The 14,824-nt window shown below is 42.0% G+C and overlaps 1 protein-coding gene across 8 annotated transcripts in view; it reads right to left on the bottom strand.

Annotated features, from left to right (window-relative positions):
• The window catches only part of Clock (clock circadian regulator), an 87,269-nt gene extending 74,985 nt beyond the window's left edge, over positions 1-12,284 (bottom strand). For 5 of the 8 annotated variants that reach the window (XM_060380777.1, XM_060380780.1, XM_060380779.1 and 2 more), the window contains exons 1-2: positions 11,721-11,923; positions 10,787-10,865 (exon numbers count right to left, since the gene is read on the bottom strand). The gene's annotated coding sequence lies outside the window, so the exon portion shown is untranslated. Of the gene's footprint in view, positions 1-10,786; positions 10,866-11,720; positions 11,924-12,019 lie in introns of those variants that run through there. The other 3 variants (XM_060380778.1, XM_060380776.1, XM_021650886.2) reach the window with 3 other exon arrangements.
• Between the last annotated feature and the right edge of the window lie 2,540 nt (positions 12,285-14,824).

Consider the following 14,824-nt stretch of genomic DNA (forward strand, 5'->3'; position numbering starts at 1 on the left):
GCAAAGGAAATGTTTCTCTAGGTTAGACAAAGGCTTCAGCAAGAACTGTGGGTTCCAAATTCTTAGGTCATAGTGCTTCCTCATTAGGGCCCCAGCAGACACAGAAGGACACACATTTAGTCTCCTCTCAAGTTCTATTACAATGACAGAGTCGGGGCCAGCTTCCTAGCACAAGCTTTCTGAAGCCAACTGGACAAATGTCTTCTGTAAAACTGTTACAGAAGCCCTCTGACTTTGATGAGTTTATCTTAAACTGGAAATTGACTAACTTAAGTCCAACTTTTTTAAAATCACAAAGTTATCAAAAGCAACCAATATAAATTTTAAATTAAGAATGCATATGTGTATATATATTTGTATATACATAGTATTTTTCTTATAGAGCTTTTAAAAGCATTAGAAATTCTAAATAAAAGGAAATGATCCATAATACTGGGAGACCTGGAAGAGAAGATGAGGAGTTGTAGGGTGGAAAGGTGCTTAAGTGAAGGTTCCTGTGTTCAGCTTTTAGAGTTACCTTACTGGCAAAGCCTGAAAGCTTTCATTCTTAAAAAAATGAAATAAAAATAAACTGGATATATGTTATCACATTGGTCAAAAACAACAAGTAGAAATTGAGGTACAGAAGAAAACGGGATAAGATGAGGAAATGCAAAGAAGTCCCACCATCCTCCTCTTACAAAGCAGAGGATTTAATATACAATGTCTAAGAAATACAAGTATTCCATTATTATTTCACAGCAACATTCAAAGAATTAAGTAGATTGTTACATGGCAGATGATGACAATATGAACAGAGAATGACAGTATATGAGATGAAGTCTCTGCTTTTTTCAGGAAGTAAACAGATATAAAGATAATTCAAAATTATTAAATTAAAAAGTAAAAGTAGATTACAACAAGGAAGGCCCAATGCCATTTCACTTCACTTCTACAAATTATCTACCAGTCCTCCGTCAATCTTCAAAGCCCCAAAAAGAACACTTAAAAATCATTCTAGAAAATCAGAATTACCCTATCAAGATCGGACAAACACCTAAAAAAATAGGCCAATAAATTTATTAACATTAAAGAATAATATGTAATTACTTATATACAAAAATAATTACTAACTATAGCCTATGGCCAGGTACTATTTTAGGAACTGAGCCTACTGTAAATAAAACCAAGTCCCTCATGACTGGCATAATACTTAAATTTATACTTATAACTAAAGAAAAGCACTCTAGTAACATCTTGAAGAAAGAATCTCAGGGCCTTTAATAAAAGGTTAAACCAGGGAGGACCTAAAGACAAACCAATAACCTCCTTTAATACACAAAGAGAAGGGTGTAAGAGATTGAGGAAAGCCCTTGTATCAGGTGTAGTGCTATTCCAATTACGCTTCACTGGACTCATCAAGTATTAAACCATAACATTAAAGTGACTGTTTCAATGCTGGTAATCACAGCCATAGCTTGGGCTAAATGTCAAACAGTCACTATTAGACTTTTAGACTGTGTATTAATCCTTAGAGACATAAGCAAATAAAGCATCAAGTGTTTACTGAAAAAATGAGTTTTTAATATGTTCTAAGTTTAGTTAAACAAGTACTAATTCTGTACCTTAAGTAAGCATTCTGTCCTTGATTTAAGAATAATCACAAAGACCTTTAAGTCTATACAATGACTAACTTTACTTTCCAACGCAGTACATCCCCAAATTCTAAAGGAGATCAAAGCAAACCTGAGCTCAGGAATTCCAGATCAGCTTGGGAAACACAGTAAGACTTGCCTCAAAAACTAACAAAAACTCAGCTGAAAAGACTAAGTTTTTTCTACAAGGATATTAAGATCTGAGTTAAATCTCTAGAAACCACATAAAAAACCAGATACAGTAACACACACTTCTAATTCTAGAGCTGGGGAAACAGAAACAGGAGGATCCCTGGGATTTGCTGGGTAGCCAGACCAGCCAAATCAGTGAGTTCTAGGCACCTCAAAAAACAAGGTATCAACAACTCACATCAGAGAAGCTTTTGGCTATAGCTGGAAATTAACACAAAAACCTATGCTGAAAGTGAGAGACAATGCTCAAGATCTATGGGGAGAAAAGGCAGAAAGACTTCAAGGGCCAGAGATTTGGATGACTTCAAGAAAATAGTATGTTCCAGATGTAGTAGGAATGATGCGTATGTGAACTTACTGAGACCGTAGCAGCATACTCAAGACCTACAACAAGTGCAAACCAGATGGGGCACCAGCACTGAAAGGGCAACGTGGTAACAGGATCCTACCCCTAACCAAGAAGCTATCTGCAATTGATACATCCACTGGGAAAGGGAACATTGGTTTTTTTCACTGGGTATATCAACCACACTTCAAAAAAGCCCCACTAGCAGTAGATGGCCAACATACACACAAACACACACACACAAACCACAATTCTATTTTGTGGACTTTTTGCTTCATTTTTGCTTTGTTTTGCCATTTGTTATCCTACTGGTCTTTTGCTTGTTGATTTCCTGGGGGTGCTGTGATTTTTGTTTTGTTTTTGAAAGAAAATGAAGAACATAAAGTTGGGTGAGTAGAACTGGGAAGGATCTGAAAGGAACTGGGGGAATATGACCAAAAGACAGCGCATAAAGAAAATTTCAGTAAGAAAAAAGAAAAATAGAACAAGGTAGCAAGTAACTGAGGAAGAAGCTTTCAGTGTCAACCTTTGGTTTCAGCAAGTGTGAGCACCCATGAGCATGTGCACCCTCAACACACAGAGAAGCAACAGAGCAAAGAGACATTTCTCAAAACTAGATATAAGAGGGTGAAGGGTATGGCTCAGTCACTCACCTCTTACATAATATGAGGCCCTAGGTTCAATCTGCAGTCATCCACACATACATCCACACACACACACACACACACACACACACACACCACACACTCACAAGGGATCAGGAGGAGAGGAAGAGATAGAAGAAAAAAGTAGCAAAACAACACAAATGACCAACTGGTACAGGAAATAATGCTCAACATCACTACTCGTTAGGGAATACAAATCACAACCACAATGAACTATCTCCTCACTGTATTAAGAATTACTAATATCAAAAAAGAAGATAAAAGTGCTGACAGGGATATACAGAAAAGGGGACTCTCACATACTGTTGATAGGAATGTAAACTAGTATAGCCACTATAGAAAACAGTGTGACATCCCTCAATAACATTAACAATAATTCACCAATTCCACAACTGTATATAAAGGAACTGAAGACAAAATGTTCAAGAGAAACCTATATAGTGAGCATAAAAACATAGGTTTCTCTTGAATATATATATATACACACACACACACACACAAGCTCCATATTAACCAATAAAATGGAAATAATTACATCCACCAACAGATTTTTAAAGGAAGAGGTATGCATATATGATAGTACTTCTCAGCTATAACAAAACCGTTTCATCTGTTATAATATGGATGGTTACTAGATTTAGCGAGGCACAGAAAGACAAGTAAGTACTACATGATTTCACACACATGGAATCGAAAACATTGATCTCCTAGTTCATACTACAAAAGTGGTTCCCAGAGGCTGAGGTCAGTTAAGGAGACAGTAGTGGATGGAGAAAGGCTGACTTACAGGGTACCAATTTACAGTTCGGACAGGAGGGAGTACAGCTCTGGGGTACTACTGAACATTATTCATCACTACAGACAGCAATTACACACTACTAATTCCAAAAGCCACAAAAAAGACTGATCAAGTTTCCATCATAAAACAAAACAAAAGTCTGAAGACAGAAATATATAATTTGACTTAAAATACTATGCAATATATACATGTAGTGAACATTACATGGTACTCCATTAATATATACAACTTTCAGGTTTGTGTGTCAGGGTAAAAATCAACTCACTTTATAATCTAGCACAATACTTAGTTTTTTAATATTTTCCCACAAATGTTCTGAAGGTAAGTACAATAACCTTTCTTTTCAAAGCAGAGTTAAGACTACCTACCCTACCCAGGTGCAGGCACACCTGTGATCCCAGCACTCAGGAGGCAGAGGCAGGCGGACCTCTCTGAGTTCGAGGTCAGTCTGGTCTACAAAGCAAGTCCAGGATAGCCAAGGCTACACAGAGACTAACCACCCAATTATGATCATAACTTGTGCATTTAGATACTATATACAGCTTTGCTTTTTGTTCATCTGATATAGTATCATCTGACAGAAGTCCATGAAAATCCTCCACTAAGGTTTCTAAAAACTTTTGCTTGTCTCTTAAATATTAATGCTTCATTATTTTTTGAAAAATACTATTTATTAACTATAAATTTAAACTTCACAATTATGAAACACAATCATGGTAACAACTGAGTAACTATGTGGTAAGTTTTTAATATTAATCTTTTCCTCATACGTTATATAAAAATCAACCTACGTCACACTTAAATATAAAAACAAAACCCTTAAAATTTCTGTGACAGACATGAGATAAAATAGTTCTTAGCTAAGACACCAAAAAACATGAAGCATAAGAAAAAAATTGCCAGGTACAGTGGTGCACTTTTAATCCTAGCACTCAGAAAGCAGAAAGAAGCAGGTCTCGGTGAATTTGAGGGCAGCCTGGTCTACTAAGCAAGTTCTAGGACAGTCAGGGCTACGTAGTCAGACACTGTCTCAAAACAAACAAACAAACAAACAAAAACCTACAACAACAGAAAAGGAAAAAAAGAAAAGGAAAGAAAAACAAATTAATACATCTAAAATCATAGTTAAAACTCTCTTCAAAAATGTTAACAAACATAAAAAGGCAAGCAAGTAACAGGTTGGGAGATAATTTCTGTAACTCTAACTATCTAATATCCGACAAAATAAACCCTTCTAATAAAATATACTTAAGGCAAGGTATATTGTTCAACCTCAATAATAAGCAAATAAAGATTTGGGCATATACTTCACAAAAGAAAAATATACCAATGGCACAGTTGAAAATATGTTTAATATCATTAATTTTAGAAATGCAAATGAAAACCAAAACAAGGTAACTAATTACACACATGCACTAAAATGGCTAAAATGCAAATATCCTAACATTACTGAGTGTAGGCCACCAAAACCAGGAGCAAATGAAACTGCCAATGATTGGTGCAAGGAATGTAAAGCTACAAAGCCACTGTAGAAAACTCCATCAGGATCTTATAAAGTCAAACACACAGTTACTATGAAGCCTGCTAATATCATTCTCAGGTGTTTGCCCAAGTGAAATGAAAGTTCTTATAATAGTCCCATACCAGAAGCAGCCCAATGTCTATTAACTCATAACTGGATAAACACATTACATGCATACCCCACACAACAGAACCACATCCTACATGAAAAGAGGTGAACTAGTGACATGAGAGCTATGAATGGTTGGCCTAGAAGACAGACTGCATGGCTCCACTTCAGCATCACAGAAAAGGCAAACATGCAAACAGAAGATAAGCCAGAGACTGCCAGACAACAAAAAACTTTCGAGGGTGAAAAGAATTTGTTTCTTGGTATTGGACATAGCTGCATTTATTTGTACACATTTGTTAAAACTCAACCTGTATACTTAATTCAGCAAATTTTAAGATATATATACTTCTAAAAACAATGATTTTTAAAAAGCATTAAAACTAAAATCTAACAACATTAATACCTAAACACAAAGCAGCATAAAATTATTTCCCCAAATCAAGAATTCTAGGAATTTTTTAAAATAATAGGCAGATGTTCGTGTGTAAGTACAAAAAAGAGCTTGCAGTAGACCACTTCTTTTTGAGAACTTGAAAAGGCAATCGAATTATAAAAACCTTATTCACAAGACAGCATGAGGATAAGAGTCCAGGTGCAGGGTGGGGTCTTTTAAAGGTTTTCATGCTCTCAGAACTTTACTTAACTAGGGCATTTTCCAATCTGGACTCAGACCAGAGGCTAAGCTTCAACTTGGTCTGTACAGAACACTGTTGATGAAGAATAGAGAAGCCAGGAGAGCACTTCGGTTGTTCACACAGGGCTAAAGTAACAAAACTGTCAGCCTACAGGAATCCCGAGTTCTTAGCTTCTATCTTCTCCAGGACACTCACTGATTTTAAAACTGCACAGGGGCAGGATTTGGTGTGTACCTGCGAACCATGTTCTCAGATGGCTAAGGCTGAAATATCCTGACTCCAACGGCAACCTAGCAAGACCCCGTCTCTTTGCTCCGAGTTCCACCTGTCTATGTGAAAGGTGAGCACTCTGTTACAGTCCAGATACATGTGCCTACCCAAAGGCTGTAGTGTTGAAGGCATGGTCTCTAGCTAGTGGATCAACCAGAGAGGTGAACAGGATGGCAGAGCTCTGACCTTTCCAGTGGATTAATCCACTGACAGATTCCTAATTTGATGGCATTATTGGACATAAGAATGCTTCCAGAGGTCCCTGGAGAGAACCATAATCTGTTCAAAGCTCTCGTCTCTGCTGTTCCAGCTGCTGAGTGCCCTGTCTCTCATGCCCTCTCCCATCAAGTTCTGTCTCACCTCAGAACCTGAACAATGGGGCCAGCCAACCACTGACTAAGGCTCCTGCAACTACGAAACCAAGTAAGTCCTCCCTTAAGTTGTTTCATTCAGAAATTTTGTCACAGCAATGAAAAAGCTAACATACTGTCTGGCAGAAAATACCAGGTCTGACATTCATTCAAAAATAATTAGCCATAAGTAAAACAACAGACCAACTTGACCTAACTGGTATTTAACAGAACACTGTACCCAACAACATTCTTTTCAAATATATATAAGACATTTGCCAAGATCGTATTTGGAGCTATAAAATAAAGTTCAGTGAAATGAAAACAATTTCATCTCACTGGAATTAGATTAGTGGAATGATCTCTGGAAAATCCTCAAATATTTGGAAACTAACAAACTTCTCAATAATCTCAGATCAAAGAGATACCAGAAGCCAGACACAACTGTGTTTGCCTATTGTCCCAGATACTCATAAGAGTGGAAAAAAAAAAAAAAAAACCCAAACTGATCCTCTCAGCTAGGGATTAGAGGCTAACCTGAAAAATAGAATCCCAGCCCCCAAAACAGAAAAATCTAGAAGTAAACATTTTAAGCAGTCAGAATTTCTAGTGTGCTTACAGTGAAAAACCAAATGATTTCACTTCCAACTTGAGAGATTAAGGAATATAAATTTATAACTAAAGTAAATAATAATCAACAAAAAAGAAACAGGTCTTTAAAACAGGTAGAGGAAATCTAGTTTAACTAACTAGAGGTTAGCTATGATAATCCCAGTAAATTAATAACTATCTAGGTAGGCTGCTAAAGAAAAAAGAATATTCAAATTACTAGATCAGGAATGATATAGACAGTAAATGATATAGAGCAGTGGTTCTCAATCTGGGATCTTGAGCCTTTGGGGGCCAAATGACACTTTCGCAAGGGTCATCTAAGGCCATCGAAAAGCACCAAGTATTTACATTATCATTCATAACAGTAGCAAAATTACAGTCATGAAAAAGCAGTAAAATAATTTTATAGTTGGGGTCACTACAACACGAGGCCCTGTATTAAAGGGTCACAGCATCAGGAAGGTTGAGAACCACTAGCCTAGACGTTACATGGATACTAGACTCACTGTATTTTCTAAAGATACCAAAAGGACAAAAGTAATATTACAACCAATATTCTGCCAGTGACTGCAAAGAAACAATTTATTTTTAAAGCATGGCAGAATCATATAGCCACATGGGTAATAACAAACAGATAAAAAAACCAGAAGCAGACCAATGAATGGCGGACCAGCAAAGCAGCCCCATTCTTGATGGTAGAGCCCCATTCACCCAGCATATGAAAGGCCCTAGATTTCATCCTCAGCACCAAAAAGAAAACCAAATCCCCTATTGATTTATGCTCATAAAATATAATGTGAAATGTTTCAAAACAAAACATAAATTAAAAAAAATACACTACAAAAATCTTGTATTTACTTCACTATTGTTATTGTTAACTAATTATATACTGTCATACTTTTCCAACAAAAAAGTACAAAACCTGTTTAATTTGCTTATCAACACAAATTCAGTATCATCTTACTTGCATTCTAATTCTTAAGACTATCAAAACTATCAAGGAACAATTACCCTTATTCTTAAAAATTAAAAATGTATGTGTCCAACAGCAAACGTAGTTAATTATATAAAAAACATGGATAACAGACATATTAAAAAGTAACACTGCAGAAAAACACTGACATGAAAATACGCTGCTGAGTCGTCGTTAAAGAGAAGCGCCTGCGCGGTGGTGAATGCTGTGGGTCTATGCTGCCAGACGTGGGTGTGTAGACGCACACAGTGCTCATGCAGAATGGAGGACCGGGTACCCGGAAGACTAACAATGGCTGCTCTGGGTGACAGGAATCTCAGGAGCATTTTAAATTCTTAATCTGTGCTTTTTTGTTGTCTCTGCTTTTCCCAAATTTCCTTACTGAAATGTGCTACATTTATATATAACTGAGGGTCGAAAGTAAAGAAAGTTAACTACTTTACATTAAAGTATATTTCAATGAAATGATCAATTCTTAGCCAGGCAAATTGTTTAACCTACAGGTACAACTTAATTTGTGCTTCTCATTTTCTAAGTACAAAACCTTTAGAGCCAGATATGGTGTACCCCTGTATTCCCAGGACTAGAGAAGCTGGAGCAGAAGGACTGAGAGGACAAGCAAACATGGAATACACAGCAAGACTCAAAACAATCCAACACCACTGAAACATAAAAGGAATCCACTTCTACTTCTATTTTCTACTATTTAATACTTAAAAATTAAATATCAGATTAAATATAAACTCTTTTAAAAAGCAGAGAATTTGATGGGCATGGTGGTACAGTACAGGCAAAATGGCAGAACAATGACTCAAGGACTCAACAATTGGCCAAGCATAACCAAACACTCAAAAGGTTGAGTAAGTAAGGTAGGAGGTTCTCTAGCTCAACACCAGTCTCAACTACATGCTAAGACAGCCCCCCCCCCAAAAAAAACTACCACAAAACAAGATCAATAATTCAGTGAAGGCTAAAAATTTACATATTTACAAATTCACAGAAAAAGATGTAGAAAGCTACACATCCAATTGTTACTACAAAATGTCTGGAGAAACATATAAGGTACAAGTAGAAATATATATTCACTGGGTGGAACATACCTATAATCCTAGTACCCAGAAAGCTGAGGCAGGAGAATTATCATCAGTTAAAGGCCAGTCCAGACTACAGAGTAAATTCCAGGGTTAGATAACAGCATGAGATTCTATCTCAACAACAACAAAGACAGAAGACAGCCTTCACTGATACAAGTGATTCATCTGTTAAAAAGATTGGAAAGCTCTACATATATGAAATTCAAGTGAAAAATAAATGCTATTTTCACTAGAGTGGCTGTCATAAACCTGCATCAATCAAAAACAAAACAAATATCCTGGCTGACAAAACAAAAAATACTAGTAATATTAATTAAAATGCCTACGCAACTAGTTCCCATAAAAATATTACTGTCACTAGAGGGAGTTTATGAGTATTCCCTCCCTAAAATTGCAGCCACTCTCACAACACCCTTTCAACCTTAGCCTCGCCGCAAAGGTTAGGCTGCTGGCAGAACTAAAAGAAGCATTAATTCATGTTTGCACAACCTGTTATCATAAAAACGTTTAGTTTCGAACATCTAATTCTGCATTTCATTTTCTGAGAAATAACCACACAGACAGACAGACACACACACACTCACATATACACATTTATATTTCACTGGGGTTCATACCTGACTTCCTGAAAGGAAATAATAGCTTCCCACCAGAAAAGCACACTAAGCTAAACAATCTAGTTTATTACCATTGTAAATAGAGTGCTTAGACTTTGAGGTCGGGATCAAGCAAAGGAAAAAAATATACATAAACTGTAGTTTCTACAAAGAGTAAAACAGAGACACTGTGCGATCAAAGCAGCATATTCCAACTGTGATGCCAAATGCAGTTACGACTAGGTGTTAGCAAGTCAAAACTTTCAGTGCTCAATTCACCTGTGACCTCAGCAGCATAAAGTGTGAACAGCCAGCAAATTCATCCTACATTTTTCTCCAGCTTATTCTTTCACACATTAAGAGAAATACCAAAAATGGTCAAAATTCCCTACAAAATAGAAAACCAACAGCATACAAATCATTTTAAGCAATTTCTGGTCAGTTTATAAATCCATAAAACATCTTTAAAAATGAAGCCTATACACAATGGACCAAACACTTCATTTTCCACCGTTTCGTTTTCGGATCACTTTTCCCTTTGCCATAATTACTGGTTTTCTAGTATTACTCTAGGTCTTCCCTAAATAGAAGAGCAATACCAATCTTACAGTTACTACACTCTTCCCCTAACACCTAAAACAGCACACAAGTCACACTTCTACTTCTTGCTTTTTTTTTTTTTTTTCACTTCACGACAAACTTTTGTTTTATTGTTTTCATAGATGATCATGGCTAGCCCTGCAAGCTAGCCAATGGCACTCCAGTCAGTAAACTACTTGGCGCATGTTCCTTTCCCCTACAACTTTAAAATAAACCACATCTGAAGTGTTCCGTGAGATACGATTCAGAGACAGCCACGAATTAAGTTATAGCCTATTAATTTCTTTTAAAATTAATTAATTTTTTTAATGGAAAGAAATGGTCTGCAATCTTTCTTCTCTAATGGCTATTAAAAACTACAATGACAAAGCAATCGAGCGAAATTACCTTTCCTGTGATTTCGGGGATCAGTGTCCTTGTCAAATCAACATCGCCTGTAAAAGTTTCTTCTTGTGCTTTTCTTTCACTGCAAAAGAAAACACCGGGGTTTGCTGTTGCTGTTGTCTTTAAAGCGTCTAGAGAGCCTTCCAAGATGCGTGTGGTGCGGCATTCTAGTATCAAAACACCCCAACTTGATCTGTCATCTGCCAGGCCAGAGGCCAAAGCTGTTCATCCCTCAGGATTCTGCTGACTGCCTCGGACCTCCACGGCGGCAGAAGACACCCACTGGAATATAAACTTCTCGGCGCTGATCGGTCGAGGCAGGACCTCGTCCGGGGCGGTCAGCTCCGCAGGCGGCGCGGGCCGGGCGCCGCGCACCGCTCCACTCGGACGCCCGGGGCCCAGCGCAGCCCGCGGCCCGAGCCCCGGAACCACGACCACTAACGGAACCAGCCCTGGGCGGCGGCGGCGGCCGCTCGGACCGCGGAACCCGGCGCGCGCCGGCCGCCGCGAGGGCGGGGGCTCCGCGGAGGAGCTGGCCGCCCCAGCGCCCCATTGGGCGCCGCTCCAAACGTGCCCGAGTGGTGACAGGAATAAAGTGGGTCACAAGGCCTAGCGGGTCCCGGGCGCGGGCGCTCCCGGCGGCCGACTCGGCCTGCACGGGCGCCCGGCCTCGGGCGCGCAGCCGCCCCCGGCGCCCCCTGGGCCTCCGGACCCACCGCGCCCCCCTGCCCCGCAGGTAACCCCGGCGGCCCAGGGGGACGGCTCGCGCAGGCCCGGCCGAGCGCGACTGTTGCCAGCCCCGCGCTCCCCGCGTCGCCCGAGCCCGGGCCGCCGCTCCCGCCTCCCGGCGCGGCCGCCGACCACCCCCCCCCCCCCCCGGCCCCGACCCGACACGCCGCCCCCGGGCTCCCGCACCCGCGCTCGCCCGCCTTCTTACCGCGCGGCCGCTCGGGGCTCCAGCTTCCTCCCTCCCCTCACCCGGGACGCCGGCCGCCGGGACTCGCGACCGCCGGGCCGCGACGACCGGGGAAACGCCGCGGCTCCCGGAGCCCGCAGCGCCTGGGGCGGCGAGTGCGCGCCCCCAACCCACCCCTCCAAATTCACCGCTACCGCCGCGCTCCTCCCCCTCCCGGCTCCCTCCCCTCCTCCACCGGCCCCGGGAGCACGCATGCGCCGCCGAGGGCAGCCGCCTGCCGCGCTCCGGGCCGGGGGGCCCACCCGGCGGGGCGCACTCACCGGGAGCGCGCGCGGCGGCGGCGGCGGCCAGGTTTCCTTCGCGCTCTCGCCGGCCGGGGTTTCCTCTCTCCGGCCGGTAGCCGCCGGCCGAGTCCGTGATTGCGCTCGCTCCCGGCGCATGCGTCGTGGGCGCGGGGCTTCGCGGCCGGCCGGGCTCTGCGCTCGCCCCTCCCCTCGCGGCCGCCTTTCCCCGGCGCGTCCCGGCGCGCATGCGACTTCTCCCCCCCCCGTTGGGCAGCCCGGAGCCGCGCCGCGCTGTGCCTGGGGATCCCGGGCGGCCGAGGAAACCCCACTCCCGCAGGCCGCCGCGAGCTCGCTCTGCGGCCGCCACGGGGAAGCCGGGATGCCCCGGGGCCCCCTTGGCGGCGCGGCGCGGCCCGGGAGGCGGGGCCTAGCGGAGGGTGCGGCCGCCGGCTGCGGCTTGGGCTGCCCGCGGTCCCCCGGGTTGCGGCGCTCCCCTTCGGTGGGAGCGGGCGGCCGGAGAGGCGCCTCTGTTCCCTGGGAAGGCAGGGAGAGCTCGGTCTTAGGCCAAGTTAGACTTCTCCAACCCCGTGCTCGGCTTCCTCTCCCGGAGGTGCGTGGACTGTCGGGCGCTCGGTTCCCCGACTCCTAGGGACGCCCTAGGCCGGCTGCTCCCCGGAGGTGGGCTCGGACGACCCGAGTGACCTCGGCTGCAGCCGGGAAGGCAAAAGGTCGGGATGGGTTTGCTCCTGGCAGGAGACGCCGTAAGAGATGAGCATGGCGCTAGCGATGAACCAGGACCCTAGTTTACACTGGTTTCTTGGCCACTGCATCTGAATTACTGGGAAAGAAAGATGCCCTTGCAGTCCTAATTCCTAGCAATTTCTTTTAAAAATCAGTTTGGACACGAAACAGAAGGAAATAAGCAAACATGTACTCTTTAGCTCCAAAATCCTCCAAGGTAATCCTCAGTAAAATTGAATTCTTGGTGTACGTTTAAAAGAACTTTAAAACTAGGGAATTTAACTGCGTTCTCCAGCAATGTGAACACTGAGGAAGGAGAATCCAAATTCTCTGCTAATTTGAGCTACACAGCCAGAGCCTGTCAAGGAAGCTTTTCCTTGGAGCATTCTTAGTCCATTTAAGCCATCGAAAGGCTCCTAATGTACATTTCTGCTGTTCACATTCATCTGCTGCTCTGATTCATTTCCTTTGAAGAACTTACCCATTCTCCACTCAGTCCCTGTGGTCCAGGCCAGACGCTAGGAAAGAGGAAACCTTGTTTGAGTTCTCTCTCAGGCTGGCAGTTACTGCCAAGAAGACTGTTTAATGGATTTGAATCTGGAAAAATAAAGCCTTTTCCTGTGTGACTAGTGAAAAAGAAGGCACCACGAAGAAAAAAGAAAAAAAAAAAAAAGCTGATTCAAAGATGGAGATGTAACCTAGATATTTGAGCCCTGAAATCAATCAATGTGGGCGAGATTCCTCTGGAAATTTCAGTTAAATTAATCAATAAATTCCTGAATGTGTTTGTTTTATTGTTTAAACCAATGGCAGCTTTTCTGCCACCTACAAGTTAGTATCTTGATCACTGGTAGGGAGTTTTAAAAAAAGGAAGTAAGGTTAAGAGTGCTGATGAAGAAAGTCGCAGCCAGACAGGAGAGTTTGTGTGCTTTTCCTGGGTTTTATTCCCTAGTTTAGGCTTTATTCTAGAAATAGTCCGTTTTTATATTTTAGTACATATATAATCTTCAGAAATGACCTTTGCCCCTTTTAATGGTTTCATTGTCCTCTTAGTCACCTCTTACTCCTCCCTCTCTCACATTCTGTGTTTAATTATTTACCATGACCTGTTGATAATCCCTTGATTTTCTGCTCAGTCCTCTGTCACTGAATATTTCCCACGGTTCAGCTTACAACTTTCCCCCCACATTCTCTCCAAGGGAAAGAGGGAAAAAAGTTTTTTCTCCCCAATTTTAACATTCTGTGTTCCCATCAAATAAAAATTTTGCCTCATAGTTTAATAAATCCTAAATCTAGGTTCCCAGTTCTAAACCCCTGCCTTTAGCACCACATGTATTAGTTATGTACTGTGACACTCCCATGTGCCTTACTGTCATTTAAACTGTTTCCAATTCGCTTTTCAACTGATTTCACCATCAAATTATTCATCTGTAAAATGAAGATAATAGTGTCCGTTCATAGGACAATTGAGAGGCAACTGTGTATTAACACTACCTGCTATGTAAAGCCTATGTCAAGTATTGGCCACTTTAAATTTTGCTATTAAAATATAGTTACATCATTCTCCCCATTTCCTTTCTTCCCTCCAAGCCTTCCTGTGCATCCCACCTTGCTCTCTCTCAAAATCATGGCCTGTATTTCTCTAATTAGGTGTGTGTTCCTAAATATATAAATACAGCCCTTTAGTTTCTATAATGTCACCGGTGTGGATATAATTTCAGGGCTGACCACTTGATATTGGATAACCAATTTAGGGGCTCTTCTCTGGGGAAGACTATTTTCCCAATTTTGGCACCAATTTTGCCTTCAGTTCTTTGTCAAGAGTTGAGACCCCATGAGATTTACTCCTTCCATGTTAGCATGTCTATTGGTGTCTTCCTTGTTCCAGTCTTGTTTAGGCAGCCATACTGTTGAGACGTCATGGGTGTAGCTTCTCTGACCTTCCTAGGAAACCATCTCAGAGCAAACTTCCTGTCCTCCTGTGTCTTATAATCTCCTGCCTCTTGATCCACTGTGATCCAAGAGGCTTAGATACAGGAGCTGGATTGTAGATGTATCAGTTGGGGCTGAGCACACCACATAGTCCTTATTCTCTGCATT

This window comes from Meriones unguiculatus, chromosome 3, assembly GCF_030254825.1.
Source record: "Meriones unguiculatus strain TT.TT164.6M chromosome 3, Bangor_MerUng_6.1, whole genome shotgun sequence".
Classification (NCBI taxonomy): Eukaryota; Metazoa; Chordata; class Mammalia; order Rodentia; family Muridae; genus Meriones; species Meriones unguiculatus.